General features: G+C 38.2%; 1 protein-coding gene across 4 annotated transcripts in view; it reads right to left on the bottom strand.

Moving 5' to 3' along the window:
• Positions 1-18,303, bottom strand: part of tln1 (talin 1) — a 178,761-nt gene extending 160,458 nt beyond the window's left edge. For all 4 annotated transcript variants that reach the window (XM_039759572.1, XM_039759574.1, XM_039759576.1 and 1 more), the window contains exon 1: positions 18,146-18,303. The gene's annotated coding sequence lies outside the window, so the exon portion shown is untranslated. The remainder of the gene's footprint in view (positions 1-18,145) is intronic.
• Positions 18,304-21,729: the final 3,426 nt, after the last annotated feature.

Here is a 21,729-nt window from a genome sequence, read left to right as displayed (position 1 = left end):
CATTGTGAGGGAGCGTCAGTTACGGCACAACAGCCATGTGGCACATTTCCCCGAAGGATGATCCAGATCATAAGATCCTCATTGTTGGGGACCCGAGTGGCTGGACCAGGCCATGGGGTCAACCACGTAACACCTGGCTGCATCAGATAGAGGGTCATTTCCGGAGGGTGGGACTGGACCGCGTGTCTATCTGGGGGGTTGCAAACCAGGATGCCGAGTTGTTTTGTCATGCAGTGGGTACGGAAACGCACTGTACCAGTGCATGCTCCCCAACTTGACTTGATTGTGTTGTGTGGCCACCACAAAGGAGGAATTGGAGAGGAACTTGGAAAAATGGACAAGGGCTTTGGAAGAAAGAACACTGAAGATAAACAGGAAGGAGACCAAACATGAGGTTTAATGATCATCAGAATTCAGAAGTTAGCCTGCAGGGAAAGCTACTGAAGGGAGGTGATACATTTAAATATCTAGGATAAGTGATGGTCCATGTGGAACGGAAGGTCCAAGGCTTAAGAATCAGGAGCCCATTTTAAATAAATAATCACCTACACTCATGTCATTGGGTGGGGTGGGAAGGGGTGAGGTAGCGTGGCAGGAGCAGCTTCAGTGAGAGATGCAGGACCTGCATTTTATGCACACCTGCAGGATCGCCTGTGACTCTACTTAATGCTGGAATTGCTGTAGCTGTGCCTCGCTGCCGATTTAAAAAGGAATTGAAAGAAAAGAAGGTAAAGAGAGGAGTCATTGATTTTAAGGGACACTCCAGGTACTGTGTTTTTGTGGAGAGGATTCCTGCCAATGTTTTTGACCTCGTTTTTAATTGTTGTTCTATTCATTTCATTTTAATCTCTACACCTTTATTTTATAGATTCATCTACTGAACTTTTTGCACTGCACAATTTTTGGACACATTTTTGTTGTTTTTTTTTTTAATAAAAACAGTGGAGCACTTTTACACCTTCCCCTTGCTTCGTGTGGTGTCCTAATTTGATCAGCTCCTCCTTTGTTTACGTTACTGTCGGTTGTGGGTTCAAGAAGCTCCTGAAAGACCTGGTAGCATAGAGCTGACCTGCACGGTAGAGATAGCTCATACAGTGCAGTACAGATGAAACAATTGGAAGAAGGTATCAAAAACACTGTGTGATCGAATAATTAAGACAAAGGTTAAAGTTCAGGTTTTTAAGACACTGGTAATACCATCAATGATGTATTGAGCTAATACATGGGCAGTACAAGGGAGTGCTGGAGAATGAGAATGTTAAGATGGTTGTGTGGAGTTACAAAAAAGGACAGAATAAGAAACAAGTGAATTATAGGTACAACAAAGGTAGGGGCGATATCTAAGAAAATGCAGTAAAGTATAATGAAGTGGAATGAACATATGATTTGAAGAGACAATGAATATGTGGAAAAAAAGAGTGATGGAAGTGGAAGTACAGTGGATGAAAAAATGAGGGAAGCTAAAGTGAAGGTGGATGGATAAAGTAAAAGAAAAGTTGAAGAATAACGGTCTGAGTGGGGAGGAGGTGAAGGACTGAGCTATATGGAGAAGGCTGATCAAGAAAATCAGCTCCACTTACAAGTGGGAAAAGATGAAGAGAAAGAAGAATAAGAAAGACTCCAGTTCACCAAACATCAGCCAGCACAAGAAAGTACAGCTCTTTTAAAATAAAAAAAAAAATAATACGGTACCATACATTTCACAGTATCACTGAAAGAAATCTTATGGAAAAAAAAAAGCCAGACCACTGGAGTAGTGGAACAATAAGACATTTTGAGGCATCTAAAGTAGTTCTACTACCCTAACAGATGCACATCTTTTGTAACGGCTATACCGTTATCTCTAAAAATGCCCTTTAAGTACTTGGTGCTAATATGACATGGAAAACAAACGGCATCTGCCAAAACGTCTGGCATGCTGGTATGTCTGTGGCTTTATGCATTAACCTTAAATGAACTGTTTTGCAATACAAGTGACTGAAGAAAAATAAGTCTATAAACAGTACACCTTTCAAAAATATTGGGAACTCTTCAACTGAACAACTAAATAATTTTTTAAGAGTAGTTACTTTGCAGAGTAAAGTATCATTAATAAATAAGATAATGTTAGGAATGTAAAAGTAAAATCAGTTTACACAACCATTCTGATAACAACAGTACATCCATCGAGTAAAATGTTTGTAATATGCCTTAAAGCAAACTCTACTCTCAGGACCCACTTCTAGTGTTCTTCAAGGACTGACGAAAACGCCTTCCCTTTAACTGCAATAAGACACCCATAAATATTTTATGAATGTACTTAATCCATTTTCGGAAATGTTGGGAGATGGACCCTACCCCAACAGACTCCAATGCAAGGCAGAATCCAGCTCTGGAATGGGCGACAATCCAAACAAGGGCTACTGCATTTGCATGTATTGGCGACCGTAGGAAAACCCAACACAGAAATGAGGAAAAAATGCTAATTCCACACAAGCAGCAACCAAACAAGAAGTCAAAAAGAATCAACAAGATTTCCGTCCTTTAACAAGCCCTCTTAACAGCAAAGAAACCATCGTCTTCCAAGGACCAAACACAATAAACTACAGTTAGTCACAAAATTCGTTCAGAGGGCTGTTTTCCTTTTCAATAATTAACTCTTCAGTTCAGCTAAAAATCAACATGTCAAACTACTCACCCCCATTTTCTTTAAACATTTACGTTTAAATTTATTAATGGAATATTACAGGAATTAATCTGTAATCCATGCACTTGAATAACATGTAAATTGCAACATTATAACATATTACCAACCACCAATTATTTGTATGGAGTCCTAAAATTCTTCTGAAAACACTTAATTTCTATGCTTACCCCATTAACCTCATGCTCGTTTAGCTGAATTAACTTAGTATTGCTTTGTTATGGAGATACCAGAGATGACCCAAGAAGTATACTTGCGCTATTAACACAGTTTCCAAAAAGGCAAGTGGATAAACTGAAGTGCAGCTTAAAGTTTAAAAAAAAAAAAAAAAGTTGCTTCATTCAAGACAATGATTGAGACTATTAGTAAATCAGTCACTCCAAAACCAAACTCCAGCACAGCCACAGTAATGTGCTCTCAATTCTAAGGACTTTTGTTTGTACATGTACAAATTGAGAAATAAGCTCCAGAGTGCTTGAAATTTCAATGCTTAGTCACATTCAATTCACATAAACATTATGAAGCTCAGCATCACAAAGGCTCCTTTGAGCTCAGTGGTTTCTCACAGAGAGATTTCAAAGAATTTTTTTTTTCAGAGGGTTAAGAATACACAAACACCGGAGCTGGTCAGTTGGATTCTTCAGCCACATAAGCATACTTTAGAAAACACTATATTGAAATTAAATGATCTCTGTACAGAGAGCAAAACACAAATGCAATTGCATTAATAATTTGTGAAATACAAAAGCTTTAGCAATGGCACTATGATTCAATGGTTAGTTCTATTGCCTCACAGCTTCAGAAATCAAGATGAAGCTGATGGTTTGTTTTTGTATATCATCAGACTAAACTGGCTCTGGTATGCAAACTGCTTACAACATAATGCATATCAGTTTAGTAGACTGCACATTTCAGAGTCCTTCTATACACAACTTTAGTCAGAGAAAGAGGTTAGTCAGAGTTTAAGAAAATACACTGGACTTTAAGGGAATTCATTTTAACTGAAATGACAGTCACATTCAAAGTGCATGTCAGATCGCTTCACATCCTCAAGCAGAACCGATATCTTAACAAACTTCACTATGCCCAGTTTAAAACAAGGCCAAAAGACAAAGACTGTGTATCCACAACACATTGCCACTGTGAGATTTTTCAGCTTCTTTGAAACCCTCCCCAGATGTGCTGCACGCTGAAACACAGTTGATGCATCTGTCGAGGGTTGCTTGCCCGTCGCTCATGGCCACTGCAGCTTCATGGAACCATAGCAAAGTGCTACAAGTGTGATTGTTTGTGTTCATGTTAATACACAAAATACTGCAGAAGTTAATGCACCCAACACTGTGATCAAGGCCTCTGTACTAAGGTTTGCTTAAAAACTGCAAATCAAAGATAATGACTGACTTAACATGCATCTTAACTATTTCAAGAAGATACCTGAGCATTCCTCGGATACTGCCTATGTAAGGACCAAATAACTCCATGTACCAGGATCTACAGGTGTGTGCACAAAATTATATCAACCGGGACAACTGTATTCAACTGAAGAACGCTCTGCAAACCTCCATTTTGTTGTGTTAATTGCACTCCATGTTAACTAACAACTTCTTGATTTTTTTTTTAGCTTACTTCTTTTTTTATTTCCAAACTTTAAAAGCAAATTTATATTCATTCAAAGCAAACAAAAAAAGAAAGATCAACAACTTAAAAAATGCCTGGAAACCATATTTATTAAGCTGATAATACTGGGTTTTTAATTGATATTGTGATCCATTAGCTTATGGCCAGCATATGATAAAGTGTAAACAGCCCTAAGGTTTGGTTTGGTTTCCTCACAGCAACCACAGACAAAACCTAAGCACACTTTATAATGAAAGAGATAGCCACGATCCCACACAATTCTAAATGTTGTTTATGCACTTGTCAGTCTGTTTAAACCACATTATAAGTGTTCATTCCACTGATACAGTATTTATACAGTGGCATTTTGTGTCAACTGAGCATGTGCCTATCAGAAATGTGCAAGTGTCAACAGTGGAAAAACCAATTCAGTATGCAAAGAGCCCCGTTCACTTTACATGTGCACTTCATGTTAACAGAAGCACAACGGAGCTCTGAGGGTCAACGGGACTCAAATGGAGCACATCACTACACTCCAATTAATACACAAAAATGTATAAAACACTTCACGGATGCAGTTAAACCGTTTGTTAAATACTTTCATTTACTTTAAAACAAATTATTACATACTATTTGGCGTCATTATCCAGCAGCCAGCTCAAAAATAAAGTTCCTACTACCTAAATTTTGTATTATTTAATAGTCAAAACATTGCACACAGAAGAATAATCCCAATCAGTTTCACAATGTGAATTATACAGATCTTGAACTGATGAAGATAAATGAGCACTGGTGTTGGATCAGCACTCGGTATCTGCCGACACCAGGAGTTCAGGTATCAGGAGAGGAAAAGTGGGATTAGTGCATGACTACTGAAGACTCTTCACTTTAGCAGAGTTTTCTCTTGTTAGGGATCACTCTGTGCTCTAGAAATGAAGCTCCATGAATGAAAAGCAGCTGCATGCTCTACAAGAAATTCTTAAGATCTATATTTTCAACTTACATTCAACATAAACAGGAACAAACTCTGAGACATTGTAGCTGTACACTACAAATCTAAGTGTGGTGTTTATCTGAAGTTAATTTGCAGGTCACTGTTGATAGACAGCTACTTGTGAACTGCTCAGTGACGGCAAATAAAAATAGGTTGAACTTTATACTCTGCTATTCTTATCAGTCTTTGGAGGCTTTCTTCATCATTGTATCTTGCTTACGATTACAATCCTGTAAATGAAGCATAAGCCTGAGAAAAGGGGGTGTAAAAGCAGCACAAACAAGCATCACAACATCAGAACAACATGATAGAACCCACACAGGGCACTAGAGCTGCCAGAGTTCAAAAACTGCCATGAGGCTGCCTTACTTTTAGTGCTTAATGAATATCACAGCCACATGCTTTTCTGCAATTTATGGATAGCTGATCAGTGCCATGCAACTCAACATTCACAATCAATGAACAGGTTGATTTTAGTTTTACAAAAAGCAAGTTGTACTTCTGCCATATTAGTGCTCACTAAATACATGACTGATTGTTTTGAAAACACATTTCAATACGTGTCCGCCACTGATGATGAACACGTATTAGCACAGCTGGAGTTATGCTTGTAATAGCGTTGGTAATACGTTCCCGAAGTTGATTTATGTTTCAGATACTCTAAAAAATGCGTTTGAATAAAGAGCAACGAATTGAAATCATACTGATGGCCGGTTCAGGATTGAAATGTGTCTTCCAATCAATGGCAGTCATGTAAAGTATATTATATAAATAAAAATGTTTTTTCATAAAAAATAAAATATTTTTATTATGTATGGAAACTTATTGCCCACCCGGTAGAATTAACCCATCATGAAACAAAGAACCAGCCTTCCCTCCTCCCAGTCATCGCCCCTCAGAAGAGTTTTGTACTCCATTCCAATATACATCCAACAAGACACCTAAGCATTCAACAGGACAAAATGCCAGCAGCTGAAGGACAATGAAGTGTATGGGATGCAGTGCCATTATCAGTGACAGACCTTAAATCAGCAACAAGATTCCACCACAGTTACAGTCACATGAAAAAGTAAGTACACCTCATATTTTCTTAACATATGTGGACATATGAAGATTTGATCTTCATTTAAACATTATTTAGTAGACCCAGTAGCTCATTAAGCTGACTGTCATGGTTTAAAGCGGAGGCTTCAGAAACTTCCCAGTGAAGACTAATTGTCAGCAAACATTTGATAAAAGTTTCAGCAATGGACATTTCTAACCCTGCTCACGTTTCACAAATCACATTTGCTAAGCCGATACTGTCAAGGAAGTTCAAGGAAAAGATATTAGCGGCTAGGAGCAATTATTGTAGGAAATCAAACTCTTTAATCATGGACCTGTGTCTATGCCCCGATTCAAAATGTAAGGCAAATGCAGAACCTAAACTGGGAAGTAGAAGTGTCCTCAAAAACAATCCATATACCGGTAGTACTTCATAAAGGATAATATCATTGGGCAGCAGTGGAATAATTCCATATTGAAACAGAACACATTCAGTTCCACACATAATTCACTTTGTCAGTTGCCCTTTACTTAAAAGGCAGCCTTTTTATGGCTTTAGTCTGTCTATCTTGGCATATATTAGATTTGTAATGTTTCTATGGAGAAGGAAGGAAGGAAATGTCAAGCATTTCAGATAGAGGACCGCTTAGCAACCAACCAGCAGAAAGGCCAGCATTTCAGTTTTTTGATATTAAACAAAAAGCTGAAAAATAAGCTTATATTAACACCTTTGGCTTTTCTACCCTTACTCAATTAGCCACACTGTCAGAAAACCCAGCCTGCTGATAAATGTCTTCATAGTCACAACAATCAATAATTCTTATTTATTTAATAAAAAATTAATCACATCGAAGAACTGTTAGATATGTTATTGATTCTTCCAACAAGTCAATGTTGATTTCATTTATGATTTGCTGAATTCAGACTACAAAACAGAAAAAAAAAAAAAAAAATCGGTTTTACAGAAAATGTAAAATTCAGGTAAAATTTTCAAAAAAGGTGATGTTGTCATACTTGTTAGTTAATATAATTTGCTAAATTCCAAATTCTGGAAAACACGTATTGCATCAAATATTCAAATTTCAAACCTTTGAAAAAAAGTTTCATTAATAGAACATTTAATACTATGGTTTTCATTCTGCCTTATCAAGTCATTCTTATATTATTGATTTATCAAATGATTTATGGACTGGAGAAAAAAAATCGTAATTCTCAGTCCATTTCTTTTCTTCTTCTTGTATTCCTTTTCCAAAATTGTATTAAAAAGACAATCCATGACAAACAAAACGAAAAGGGACCAGGTCAGATAGCAAAGTGCCGGTTCCTTTGTCTTTTGCCTCACACTGATAACTAACAGCCGGTTATGAAAATAAAAAGGGATTAAAAACAGTGAATGCAGCTGTTTAAAAGTCAAGGAAGCATTTAAGAGTCTGGAATCTTAATGGCAAAATAACTAAAATGAGTAACAAAAATGTTGCTTGAGCTATAATTGGCTTCAATTTGAATTGAAAGAAGAAACTGTAGCCACTGCAACCCTTCAGGTCTGAACTGGTGGACCACTTAAATACTTAAAAGTTGTCTTGCACCACCGTTATGTTCTTCTAAACAAAAAGGTGACAGTGTGGTCTGTAAGAACAGGCTCCTGTTATGCTATTATACACTCTGTGGTATCAGCAGCAGAATGATGCTGTAGCTTTCCTAACATTTCATGTACGACTTACACCAGGAAAGCTTGCATATTGTAATCTTTTTAGTTAACCGATAAAAAGTGTCACTTTGCTTGACTTCTCACTACATTCATCATGGCTAACATGGTACACTACAAATAAACAGCAGTAATATGAACTGTTTTCTGAACTCTTCCCCACCTGTATTCTCCATTTTAATTGCGAACTCTGAATCTGTGGCTGCAGAATTAAGTGTACAGAAGGCACTTGCCCCACCTGAGATGCCATGCCATCTGAGCGACTCTTCCAGGTATAAATGATGAAATGAACCATTCATTTTTTAACATATATTTTTTAGTATCTATTTAAAATGTGGTCTTTGCAGAGGGGGGATTCAAGTGTGGAATTTCATATTAATTACAAGAGATTTATGTTGAGTTAAAATATTAAAATGTAAAATTAACATTTTGTGACTTTCTGTGAAAAATATTGGTGTTAATATAATATCAACTACTGAGTCTGTATTAAACCAGAAATTCATCTGCACACCGAGTACACATAACCAAAACATACCTATAACACTGTCTTACCCAAACAATTTTAGACACTTCAAGTCAATTAATTAACTCTTAAAAACCATTTCTAAGAAGGAGAAGTAGCGTTTAGCTGCATATTTATCTGTCTAAAAAAACATCTTCAGGATTCACACCAACATATGCAGTGCAACTTACTGTTGGTGGTAAAGTGAAGACACATTGCTCTAACTTCTCCTTCACTTTTAGTTCACTTCTCCTTTCTTGTTTCAGCTTTAAAAAGTAGATATGCATTAATTCCAACCCCAAAGAAGGCAAAATGTGTCAGCTTAAAAAAAAAAAAAAACTGCCTGACACCACATTTACTGAGCTAGCAAAACAGTATTTTAAGTTGTTCTAGTACCCTGTTAACCTATGGCCTACATATGACAAAAAGTAAAAAGCTTAGTGGATTGGTGTCCTCACAAGAATCACAGAAAGCCCTAGGCTTAATATTAAATAGTTTATATGAAACAGATAGCTACTACCTCGCACAACCTGAAATATTGTTTATAGCTCTCGGTCTGCTTAAACCACAGTTCACACTGTCTTCATTCCGTCAATATTTTCACATACTGAAACTTTTTGTGAGAAACATCATTAAGAAAATCAAAGCCTTCTGTCTAACTATAAATATCAAACCACCATTCTGACTTTTTTACATCAGGTTACCAATTATCCATATACGTCTGTCAGCTGTTAAGGATGCTGTACGGTGCTCTATGCCTTCTATCACAGAACAGCTGCCCAGTGGTGGAGACAGGCGGAACCCGATCTTCAGCATATGGAGTGGATGGATACACTTCAGCCTAAATACCGGAAGTGTTGCCCAAAATGTCCGTCACCTTCTGTTTGCAGTAACTGGCACTGAAAACATACAGTCGGCCTACCTCAAGTAACCTTCCACATGACTCCATACATCTTGGGGAATCAACGTCAGTGTTTCAATGCGTGTGTGAGCAAGTTAAATTCCTTAGATTTGAGGACCCCAGCTATTTCAGGAATTTCTCTGAGATTTTTAGTTTAAAAGAATAATATGCTTTAGACTTTGCAACCCAATAAAAGAGTTACTCATTTTTTAATAATTCTACCACTTAAAAAATTATGTCAGGACTTTTAAAAAAAAGACTAAAAAGGAAACTGTTTCATTCATTTTTTCTGAAATCTTCTTCATTAAATATCAGAAAAGAAAACTCTGCTCCCTCTGGCAATAACCTGTTTAACACACCAGTTATCAATGAGAAAAGATCTATGGACACACCCTTACCACCATGTTTCAGACATGCCTCCGTTTATTTAGCCTTAGGCAACAAAAGTGTGACCATTTAAATGCCTTCAACAAAACGTAGGTGACAAAGCACAGCAACTACGAGAGAGAGAGAGAGAGAGAGAGAGAGAGAGAGAGAGAGAGAGAGATAAGCTGCCTTTTTGGAGCTGGGGTTTTTTTAGCATTGACATTTGAGGGCACTAATAAGGAGTCTAAATCCTAATATATAATAACACATGAAAATATATGTGGAAAGATGATACAGGAAAAAAAAGAAACACAAAAACAAACTGTAATAGGCTTTGTTGACACAAAACCATTTACTGTTAATGCAGATAAGGGTGCTTTACACAGCAAGAAACATACCAAATATCAATAATATGCAACCATTTATGTACTCCAAAAAGCCAGCTATATCCACTGATTAAAACAAGATCCATGTAAATGATAAAAAGTACTCCTGTGAAATCATTAGCGATATAAAAATATAGAATTTAACAATTACAACACCATCAATGGTTATTATGCTGATTATGCAGTATTACAAAAGTTTACTTCTACTTAATAAATCAAGCTTACACTATAGTTTGAATGTCTAACATTCTATGTTCTGTAAATTACAAAGAAAAACTATTCATTGTTATAAGGAAATGCATGCAAATTTTTTAGATTATTTCCATGACAACATATCATGAGACCACCCACATGATATACATATCGTTCATAAACCTACATAATCCAGTTGATAGCTGAGGTGGCCCTGTGCCTAACCAGCGGCAACTGGCATAAGGAAGGAACCCTCCTAGGACCATCACAGGGCCCACTCAAAACACATAGTGGACAAACACTCGGTACAGTATAACTCACAGTCTTCCGTGTGTCAGTCTGCTGAGCAACAACATGACCACAGGGGTGGCCAGGAAACACACACTAAACAGGAAGGTCTGCTCTGTCCTGCAGGTCACTTTAGATCTCAGTGGAGAATAGCCGAGTGAAAGACACTTAATAAAACAGTGGGCATCATGGACAATGACAGCCACATGCAACACTTATTTAGACAAAACAGAGGAGCACCTTCAACTAAAATAAAACAAAATTAAATTACTACTACTGCGGACAGAACAATAAAAGGTTATTTTTAACAGCCGTTACAATTTAATTTCATTGGCATACTACCGGGAAGGGCACAGAGTTGTTATTTGTAGTTTACATTGATCTGCACTTCCCCCACAATATTCTGTGTCACATGAATGCTACAGCAACCTTCTGCAATTTCCTTTGTGATTAATAAGGGCTCTAACTATCTACAGCACAAGCAGAAATATAGCAACTATACATACTCAAGGTTTAGTGCTTGCCATGAACACAATACTTAATCCAAAATGAGTGGCAGCCAGAAGAATAACCCTCTGCCGGGCCACAAGTCCTTGAACAAAAACAGTGTCCTCCAGATACAGCATACGCCGTGGTCCACTCTTTGGGTATACTAACAGCACTACACAGTCTGCAGGGAAATTTCTTACATCAAAGCCCTTTTGCCATGTCCTTCTATTTTGTGTGTTCTGCAATTGCAATTTTGTATACAGTTTATAATGAATAATTTTCATGCTTTTTAATTTGTTTACCGTTTGAAAATCATTGCTACAATTGTAGCTTCCTATAAAATGTGGATGCACTGGATGAAAGACAGCTCTCAACAATTGAAAGCAATGTCTGGAAACTTGCAAGGCAACCTTTCAATAGGAGGACAATGTAATGAATGGTTGTGGAAAATGCTGTCAAATTAAGAACATTACCAACTGAAATTAAGATTTTCAGACATTTGTTTGTTTCTTTAAACAAAGTCAAAATATGTACTGTTAAATTACAACTATATGCTATGTTTACTGTATAGTCTTTGTAGCAATAAAGCATAACTGTAAGAACAATATAGAGCAAATCTGATAGTGAAAGACAGTACAGACCAGAAAAGCCCATAATAATCAAACCACAAACAATTTTACAACATTCTATAGATAATTAACTTAATGTTGTGTAGCTTTCAGAAGCCATTTGGCAAGCTCAGCATTCACACAGCTGTGCTGCTAACCTTGGAAGATCAGCAGGTAGTATGAGAGGTAAAATAAGTTTCACTCTGACATGCATGTTAGTTCAAAAATAGATGGCAAAATGTTCAATTAACCAAATATAACACAGTCACTCCAACTAAAGCTCAATCAGAAAAGGAGAGGGATTTATAAGCATTATAAAGGTCTGATGGCTTGACAAGTTATATAACAGTTACTGCTAAAAATGAAAATGAAATCACTAAATATTAAACATTTCCAATATTTTAACTCCTAACCCCCCCCCCCATACATTTGAAATGGTATACTTAATAAAACAAGCAGTATAATATTATTGCAACGTGACAACTTTTAAACCCTGCGTTAGCTCCTGGCTGGGGCAAGTTTTGTATGAATTTATACGTGCTGACTATATTCTCGTAGCTTTCTTCCTCAGATTTCAGCTCCATTTAACAATTAACATACTTGTTATCAAACGAACTATTCATTTTAAATTATAAATATCCGTCCTTTGCAGTACACACACACACAAACAGGCATCACCTCCATGGCGTCTATCTGACTTAATCTAAGACCGACCCCCAGCCAACTGTAAACCAAAATCTGCTAAAGAAGGATATTTTTTTAATAACTAACTATGTGTGTATGTATATATATATATATATATATATATATATATATATATATATATATATATATATATATATATATATATATAGTACTTTATCCTACTATTATTGTTAATTTTTATATATTTTACTATTTATATTATCCTAATATCTATCTTTATATATTTGATCTCATCTGTCAGTTTATTATTTCACATGAATTCCTGTAAAATGTACCCATTAGTCCCCTTTAAAAAAAAAAAAATACTGACATACCTACAGACAAAAAAAAATGTAAATGTTCCTATTGTTTGCTATTCTAATTTCTCCAACAGCATATGCAGAAAAAAAAAATTCAAAAGTCATTGGAAACAGTGGCCACTTGATTTGGCTTCATCTCGGCACTCAGGTACAAACAACACAATCTCCACCAGTGAAGGCAGCAGACCTAACTATCACTGCACAGAAGGTCATCACAGTCTCAAAACAGCCACACTTTCCACACATAAAGGGCACTTTCAATTTAAAACACAATTCTTCACACCTAATTAGTTTATTTACTGCATAAGCCATTTACTAGCAGGCAGCTCACGCAAATGTACTTTACCACATTTTGAGGAAAACCAGGTTTTACCATTATCACTGTTTGCACATTAATTTCATTGCATTTAGATAAAATATGTGCCTGCCTTAAATATTCTCTAAAGGCAGGTTCTGCCCGATGATGCATCTTACCAGGCGTATCCTTCTCATGTTACAGGATATGACTTAATGCGTTACTTACTGCAGGACTAGCCCAAGAATGGAGCAACAATGAATGACAAAACATGCCTGCATTCACAACAGGATTCATTTCAATCAAAACCAAAATGAAAATGCTCCAGTAAGGAATTCTCAGATTAATTCTGATACGATATACAGTATGTCTACAACACTGACTCACTACAGGAACAGATCATTCAAATTTTTTTGTTAACTGGGCAGAATAACCACAAATAAAATCAGCTTCCATGCACAAAAAACAAATTAAAAGTATACTCTAAATAAACACGATTTAACAGTGCTGAACACCAGAATGTATTATTCATAATTAAAGTACCCTTAAAAGCTGGAAAGTCATTCTGCGATCTGTCTGGCAAAGGGAGGTATCAGCTGTGAACACACGACATGAACATACTGCTTTCTTCTCACAAAGTTTGCAAGTTTTTTCTTGCACAGCAGGAGTGCTTGAGCAGTTCTACCTCAGTTACTACTGGGGGTTATTTGATGATGCATGATCTCTCTTGCTTCGCTTAGGGTAGCAACAGCAACAGACAGCATGTGGTTTTGTGAAGAAAGAAAAAAAAAATAGAAAAAAAAAGCAGCTCATGAGAGTTATTACTAAGCTTCTTCACATTCACAGCATGTTAAGACAAGACAATACTTGATCCATTGATTTTTTTATATTTCCTAATGATACTCACCTTGACTAAATTAATGCAGTGTGATTGGGTGGGCTTTTGTATGTTTGCGCTTCCAAGAGAGATTGGTGTTCTAGTCTCACCAAGATAAGCTCGAGTCTTTTGTGAATACTGTTACAATTAAAGCATCAAAAAAAGGGGGGTGGACAGATTAAAGTTCCTGAAAGTTCTAAACTTGATACTAAAGTATACTGACAACTTTCAATTTTCATTTCTGCAGCCATTTATATTTTGGTTCACAGTTTTTGCCAATTACTGCTCAAACCGATTAACTTTTGGCACTTTGACAATTAAAGCCATTCAAACATTCTCTCCCATTTTTAGAAAGTTGAAACACTGCTGTTTCTTTCACATACTACCTTTTATCATTAGACCTCTACATAAACACCTGTTTTAGACTTACTACTAGATATAGGGGACAGTTAATTGTTTACATGTCTTCCATCAGTCCATCCAATCTGAAATAGCACGATTTTTAGTTTACATGTGTAGCTGCATTTACTGAGATTTTACAAGAAGGTGAAAATGCAGCTACCAGAAAGGTATACTAGCAGTTAGTACTTGATGCACATAAAAATTCCACAGTCCAAGTGTCTTTGTTTAAAAGGTTTCAGCAAAATTCAAAGCAAAAAGTTCACACAAAAAATAAGGAAGAAAGTTGATAATACACACATAAAAAAGGAGAAAAACTTGTCTATGATTTTCCATTTAAGGCTTAAGCATCTCGGTTACATTTCTTAAACTTTCTATATGTTATCTCATACATTAAACTGCAGTCACATAGTTGAATTCTAAAGTAGAGGTAATGTAACAATGTCCTTAATGCCTTTCTGCCTAACAGTTCATGTATCTAGCTGTCGATTGTCCAAATACAGAAACACAGATGAACAGTAAGAACATTTCATTACAACCACTGTTCTCACACAGCCTAGCCGGCCCACCTCTGCAGCAGAAGAATGTGCAGCTTCACCTGCTGAGCTAAATGTATATTCCTCTGGCCTGTGAAGCTATGATCTTTTCCTCAGCCCGAGGTGCTGACTGCCCTGCTCTGCTCTTGGGGAAGGTTTAACTCTAAACTTTAGCTTGCAAAAACCACAGCTGACACCTATGAACTACTTACATTTTTTATACAGCAGTAGCCAGTAATGAGATCTAGGTGAGAGTTCTACCAATGAATAGAAATGGTGACAACACAGTGAATTGTTGGTTTTTATGTATTTTTAAACAAGCTGTATATGAAACAAAGAGCACACACGTATGCTGTTGCTGTATGTGGTCTTGATGTTGCTGAGCAAACACATATCAAGGTAAAAATAAGCTACAAAAGCTACCAGAATAACATTTGTTAACATAAATGATGTCCTATCTGTATTCAAATACGTTTCAAAACCATTAAGCAACAGAAAACAGCTGGTTTATTAAAATTAAAAAAACAAAACAATGATAACACTGAGTTAGGCTGCGACTGTCTGTTTTATTAATCCTTTTATTCGTCTATACCCACCAAGTTTTTGTACAAGCAGAAGAACGAAAAGTTTTGTGTCATCAGTAACTTATACCCACTGTTTCCATCCTAAGTGCACCAAACATTTAATATTAATTACGGCCTATGCAACTTCATAAAACACAACACTCTCACCCCCACTCAATCCAGTTCAGGCTTGCAACGAGTCATAGCTCATCCCAGCAACACTAGACACAAGGCTTAAAACAGCCCAGGACGGGATGGCTGTTTGCTGCAGGGACAAGCCACACACAACACATAGCCTACTCACACAGGGCCAAGTCAGAATCACCAATCAACCTGACACGTGTGTGTTTGGGGGAACCAGAGCTGGAAGAAGAGCCATGCAGAGAACATGCAAACACAACAGGAACAATGACCAGGCAGGAGTCAAACCTTGGACACTGGACCAGTGAGGCAACAGCACCAACAACTGTGAAGCCTCCCCTTCTAAATCAAAAGATGGCATGCATCAAATTAAAGTATCATAAATAATGTTACACACAACTTGAGAACGCTCTGAATCCGGCACATGTACGCATGACTGTTGGTGTGTGGGTGGCTAGTTGGTCGAGGTCACCAGAACTGTGACAGTTTATCTTCTCTCTTACAATGCACTGTGGACCCCCACAGGTTTACTTTCTCTAGGGATGTTGCTGACTGGAGTTTTTTTTTGTTTCTCTCCTCCACTGTCAACTGGCCATAGATCAACAATTAATTAATGGATGTTTATTGCCAGTTTCCATTTCTGTTAATCATTTTTAAACTACTTTGTTTTTCTGTATGTTTAAACAAATCTTTAAGTGTACTAATTCTGTGTTGAGTAATTTGTAAACTTTATGCTTGTATTTTACCTGAGAACTTTACACAGCAAAACTCACTCAATGAACAATGCTAAGCAATAATAAATTGAACAGAAATTTAATTCTAGAATCACAAGAAGTCAGTAAAGATGCACAGGGATTTAGGAAAAAAATTAAAGTGTGATTTTTTTTTTTTTATATTTTTCATTCAATTCACCTAATGGAGAAACCGTCCTTGATTGGTACAACAGGCCACCAGAGTTCACATTCAACCATACATCACCGACTCCACAGACCAAAACAGAGAAGCCACTTAACACATGGGGACACAAACACTGCAGCAATGTGCTTTTGAAAAGCTTTAAGATACAATTTTAAGAGCTACTGCTTCAAAATCCAATGTTACCTGGTTCGTAATCTGACACAGTTTTCATATTTTGAGCAGATTTGCTATTAAATGTGTGTGTGCAATTCTGCAAACGCTCAAAATATGAGTTTTCAAGTGGGATGTTTTCAGATAAGAGATTTTGAAATTTAAATTAGTAGGTGTGCAAACTTTGTCAGTAATTGTGTAAGATACCTGCACCCATTATGGTATAATCAACTACAAAATGTTACACAGAAGCAGTTTGTTGTATATGCATTTTCACCGTTTTAAGCAGTTTCCTGTAAAAGCACTGCACTTTTCATAGCAGTCCCTGGAAACACAAAGATTTCAACCCTGTGTTCCTTCCTCTTTTGTCAATGACTGCAAAACTTAAACCGCTGTGCGTTGCTAATCTATTCGTGATTTTAGAAAGTTAAAGTTGGAGCAGCCGAAAGAAGAAGAAAGTTGTGTCTGTCTTAAAACGAGGAGTACTGCATTTGAAAATGCTGCTGAACAATGGAACTTTTTAAAATCTCCTTTCCCCACAAACGTCTCATTAGGTGCAGCACATCCTCATCACGCATTTATTTTCAGGTTCTGTTAACGGCTCGCTGGTTTTAAAGGAACAAGACCCCCTAATTCGTAACGAGGGACATGACAGGAAACCGCCGGCCGGGACGCCTGAGGCTCTGATCAAGTACTGTATTGATACAGCAGAAGGGGATCGGGCGCCGCCAGTGGCGGACTTGGGCCACTAATGGCAATCGTTTCCTGCAAGCAAAATACGAAAAGTTCAGATAAGGTTAAATTAAAAACACTTTTCCAAGTCAAGGTCGTTAGTCTAAAATCAAACGAATGCAGAGAAAAAGTCAAGATTCCAGAGAGGATGCGCGCCATGAATGTGTCACTGCGAGTGTGCATACTGAAGTAACAAGGGCGGGGGTGGGTACAGTTAACCTCAAGAGGTTCTTCGTCATCATACAACTTTTACACATTTCAATGAATAGTTTTTTTTTTTTTTTTGTCGTGGAGGGAAAGGTTCTATATAAAGGTCTGTCTATAAACCGACTCCGCGTTAATGACTGCCCATAAAAGGTACCTGTAGTTTTCCGATCGAAACAGTTTTAAAACTCCGCAGAAATTGCAGAGGCACGGCGGCTCACATCCGCTAACTGGTGTCTTTTCCTGTCTTCCGCAACGTCTCAACTCCCGTGGTCAACTTTTCAAGTTGGGGGACCGTGCAGCTCGATGTTTTCAGAGCCACGCCGATTTTTACGCCTGCCCAACGGGCGGTGGCGGTGGCTTCTGCTACTGCTTCGGCGTCCCACAAGTCAAGCGTGCGAGAGTGCAACTGGCTGGGGCGCTACGCGGTCCTCACGACTGACACGGCAGGAAAACTTGGACGCACAGCCCCTCCTGCGCAACTTTAAAAGCGTCAAAGAAGCCTCGGCGTTGAAACGTTTCAAAGAAGATAAAGTTCAGCATGTACCTACCGTTGTTAGGCTCTTCGTCTTGGTCCACTTCTGTTGTAAAAATAATAAAATATCCGTTGTTGCCGCTACACAAGTCCCGTTCTTTTTTCCTTTCCCCAGCCTACGGTGATGTTAAACCGCTGGTAAATGTCACACACTGATTTCCACTCCCTTGCTGAACTCAGCACGCACTCGCCCCGCCCAACATTGACGTCACATTCGCGAATAGCAAAACACTCCCTAATTTTGGACGCGCCACTCCCACTCCTGTTAAACCGACGCTGAGTGAATGTAGCTGCCGCAAGACCTTCCTGCAAGGGCCGAAAGTATTCAGTTACTCAACGCTCCATCCGACCGATCGTTTGTAGAAGCCACATAACTCGATATAGGGGTAGGGGCGGGGGGTGGGCGGGCTACAGCATCCCAAATACTTTATTTATATAATGTAAATAAATAATCACAACTTAAAAGTTAGAGGCAACTTCAGTCGGGACCACGCAGAAATATCCTTTAAATTGTGTACTGTTAGTCCAGTGCAGCTAATAAGATTACATGGCGTTAATATGTATTTTAAAAAGGCCATAACATTTTGCTTTAATCCATTTAAGTCTGAGTCTGTTCGTCGTTCGGCAAAAATCTGTAATCCATTGATTCATTCATTCATGCTGGGCCAGCTAAGGTCTGCCAATCGGCCATTTTGCACGTCCTTGGATTGTCAGAGGAAGAAATAGTACGAACACGGGGGCACGTATACACCCGGGAAGGGAGCTCTGAGTTTGTTGAGGTAGAAAACAGTCTGAGAGGCGCCATTCTCACTCACACAATTTAACATCCAACAGTCTGTTGTGTAGCGCCGACCATACTGATCTGTCATATTCTGTGGTACTTTTTAAAATCTAGGTATATATCTTTAATATAATGCCTTTGATGTCTGATTTAGAGTATCGTTCCGTTCATACCCACCAGGCAATGAAATAGCTGTTCATATATGGCTTTGCTACTTTTATATATAGTACTTTTCAAATGTATCTATCATGTCACCTTTGAAGTGTCTTTCATATCTGTCTGTTTGTCCATATTGCACTATCTGTAATATCCTGTAGTACCTTTTATTTCTAGTTACATATCTTTCATGTAATGATGTTTTATAGAATAGACCCATTCATGTCTATCTATCTCTGAATGTTGTTATGTATCTACATTTCTTTTTTAGAGTCTATCATATGTCATCCTTTATATTGTCTTTTATATCTATCTCTGTATATCTATGCTATCAGTCAAACATCTGGGCACACCCAGAAATGTTTGCATTTTTATAGAAACTGGTACCTTTATTATCAAGATACCATTAACTACTTTGATTTAAAAATACATCCAAGACGTTAATGGCGTTGCTAATGGCTATTACTGCTGGAAATGTGATTTTTAATTTATTATTCACAGATAACTAGAGAGCCCCATTTTCAGCAGCCATACCTGCAGTGTCCGCATGGTCAACTGCCTTGGCTTATCCTTAATTAGTCACTTTAAATGCTAATTGGTTATTAGAGAAACCTTTGTAATTGCATTAGCACCACAGAAACCTGTTATTGTGTTCACTTAGGTTCACTATCTCTACTTCTCAATCTGTGATTGAGATTTGAAGCCACGCAGAGGTGGCATCACCAGAAACCATTCATCAATAGACCTGAGTGTCAAAAACAATGAAAGCACCTCAGCAGGGTCTCTTCATACACAGGTGCTGACACATGGACTGCTCTGTAACGGAAGCATGAAGTATATGAACATAATATCTGCTGCTGTGAGGAACCAATGTGGAGATCTGAAAAGATGAATCACATGTGCCCATCTCAGCTGGTTGAAATCCAGGCATGATACAGCATTTTGAATCACCTGCAGTGGCTTGCTGATGCATGGCGGCACTACTGCCAGCGGTGAGTTGCAGTAGCCCAGATGTGACAAGTACAAAGCCTGGTCTAGGAGATGTGTTGCATACTCCCATTAGATATGGCCTGAGAGACAGTTACAGAATGGCCAGTGAAGGACAACTGGTCATCAATCACATCCCCAAGGTTGTGTCAGACTTGGCAGATATTAGCAATAATGAAATGAGCTGAACAAAAGTAGCATGCTAAACAGATGAACGAGCTGGGAAGTCCATTTTTGCCAGGCTAAGCTGGAGATTTTATTCTGATTCTGATCTTATTGTCCTTGTAAATCACTATACACAATAGAATCAAGACCCAGATTCTGCCTACAAAATGATATTGGATCATCACTCTCTGTCTCTCTATGGTGCACCTTCATCAAGATTGCAATATTAGTAAGACTTCCAGAGGGAAAAACGGGTACGATGGTGTATCATCAGCATAGCAGTGATAACGGAAATCATGAGACAGGATGATGGGGTCTAGAGAGCAGTTTTATAAAAAGAGAAGGACAGCATCCAGCACCGATCTTTGGGACACCCTTGGCATTTCTCCTGGCCAGGACACAGAGTAGGATCTGCCCAAAATGTTAAACTCAAGCAACCACTGGGTAGTCCCAGTGATGCCAAAGACAGAGAGTGTGGCAAGGAGGATGTGATGGCTGACTATGTCAAAGGGAGAGGAGAGATGTAGAAAGCTAAAGTCAGGGCACATGGCATGTTGGTAACTCTAGGCAGCCATAACGTGCTGACAAAAGTGAACAGAGCCTTCTTATTCCACTGGCCGCTCTTGAAGCCTGACTGATTAGGATCAAGCACTCTGTTCTGTAGAAGAAAGAATGGAACTTGGTTGGAGACCGCATGTTCAACTGTTTTGGGTAGAAAGGAGAGGAGAGAGGCACTGAGTACACATATGAATAGTAAGTCGGCCAGATATCTTCCTAGAGAACGGTAAGCGTATTTAATACATCTTTGTTTATCATCATACAGAGGAGTGTCAACCTCTTGAATGTAACTAAGGATTTCACTGTACTCTGTAGGTGTGACAATGCAGCCACCTCTACCACTGTAACCTTCAACTTGAAACAGAAAGCCTGGCCTGAGTAACTTACTTTGAGGACTCGTTGTTGCCACCCAGTGGACAAGGGAGCTGCCAGAAGGGCACTGTCTGTTTCCCACCATACATGTCTCAATGTCACACCCTCAGAGAGTCTGACTTTGGTACATTCTTTGCATATCGCTAGAGTAGCATTCCAAAAAGCATGGTGTGGCTCCATTCCTCCCTCCTGTACATTTGCTGTTCCTTCTGCACCTGGCAAGGCCTTGCTGGCTGCGCAGCCTGTGACAGTATACTGTTTAATCTTGGGTTTTGTAGTGTGCACCTCATAAATGAGTAATGTTTTCTCAAGCTGCACAGTTGCAATTTGATTATGCATATTATTATTATTTATTATTATTATTTATTTATTTATTTATAACCCAGCCACAGGGGATGCACAAACCAGTGTGTTTCTTCGTGCCAGTCCCAAGCCCAGATAAATGGGGAGGGTTATGTCAGGAAGGGCATCCAGTGTAAAAGTTTGCCAAATCAATATGCGGACAACAATACAAATTTTCATACCGGATCGGTCGAGCCCCAGGTTAACAACGACCGCCACCAGTACTGTTACACAACAGG

The sequence above is a fragment of the Polypterus senegalus genome, chromosome 7, assembly GCF_016835505.1.
Source record: "Polypterus senegalus isolate Bchr_013 chromosome 7, ASM1683550v1, whole genome shotgun sequence".
Classification (NCBI taxonomy): Eukaryota; Metazoa; Chordata; class Cladistia; order Polypteriformes; family Polypteridae; genus Polypterus; species Polypterus senegalus.
The sequence above is the reverse complement of the archived record's forward strand: the minus strand, read 5'-3'. Positions and strand labels throughout refer to the sequence as shown.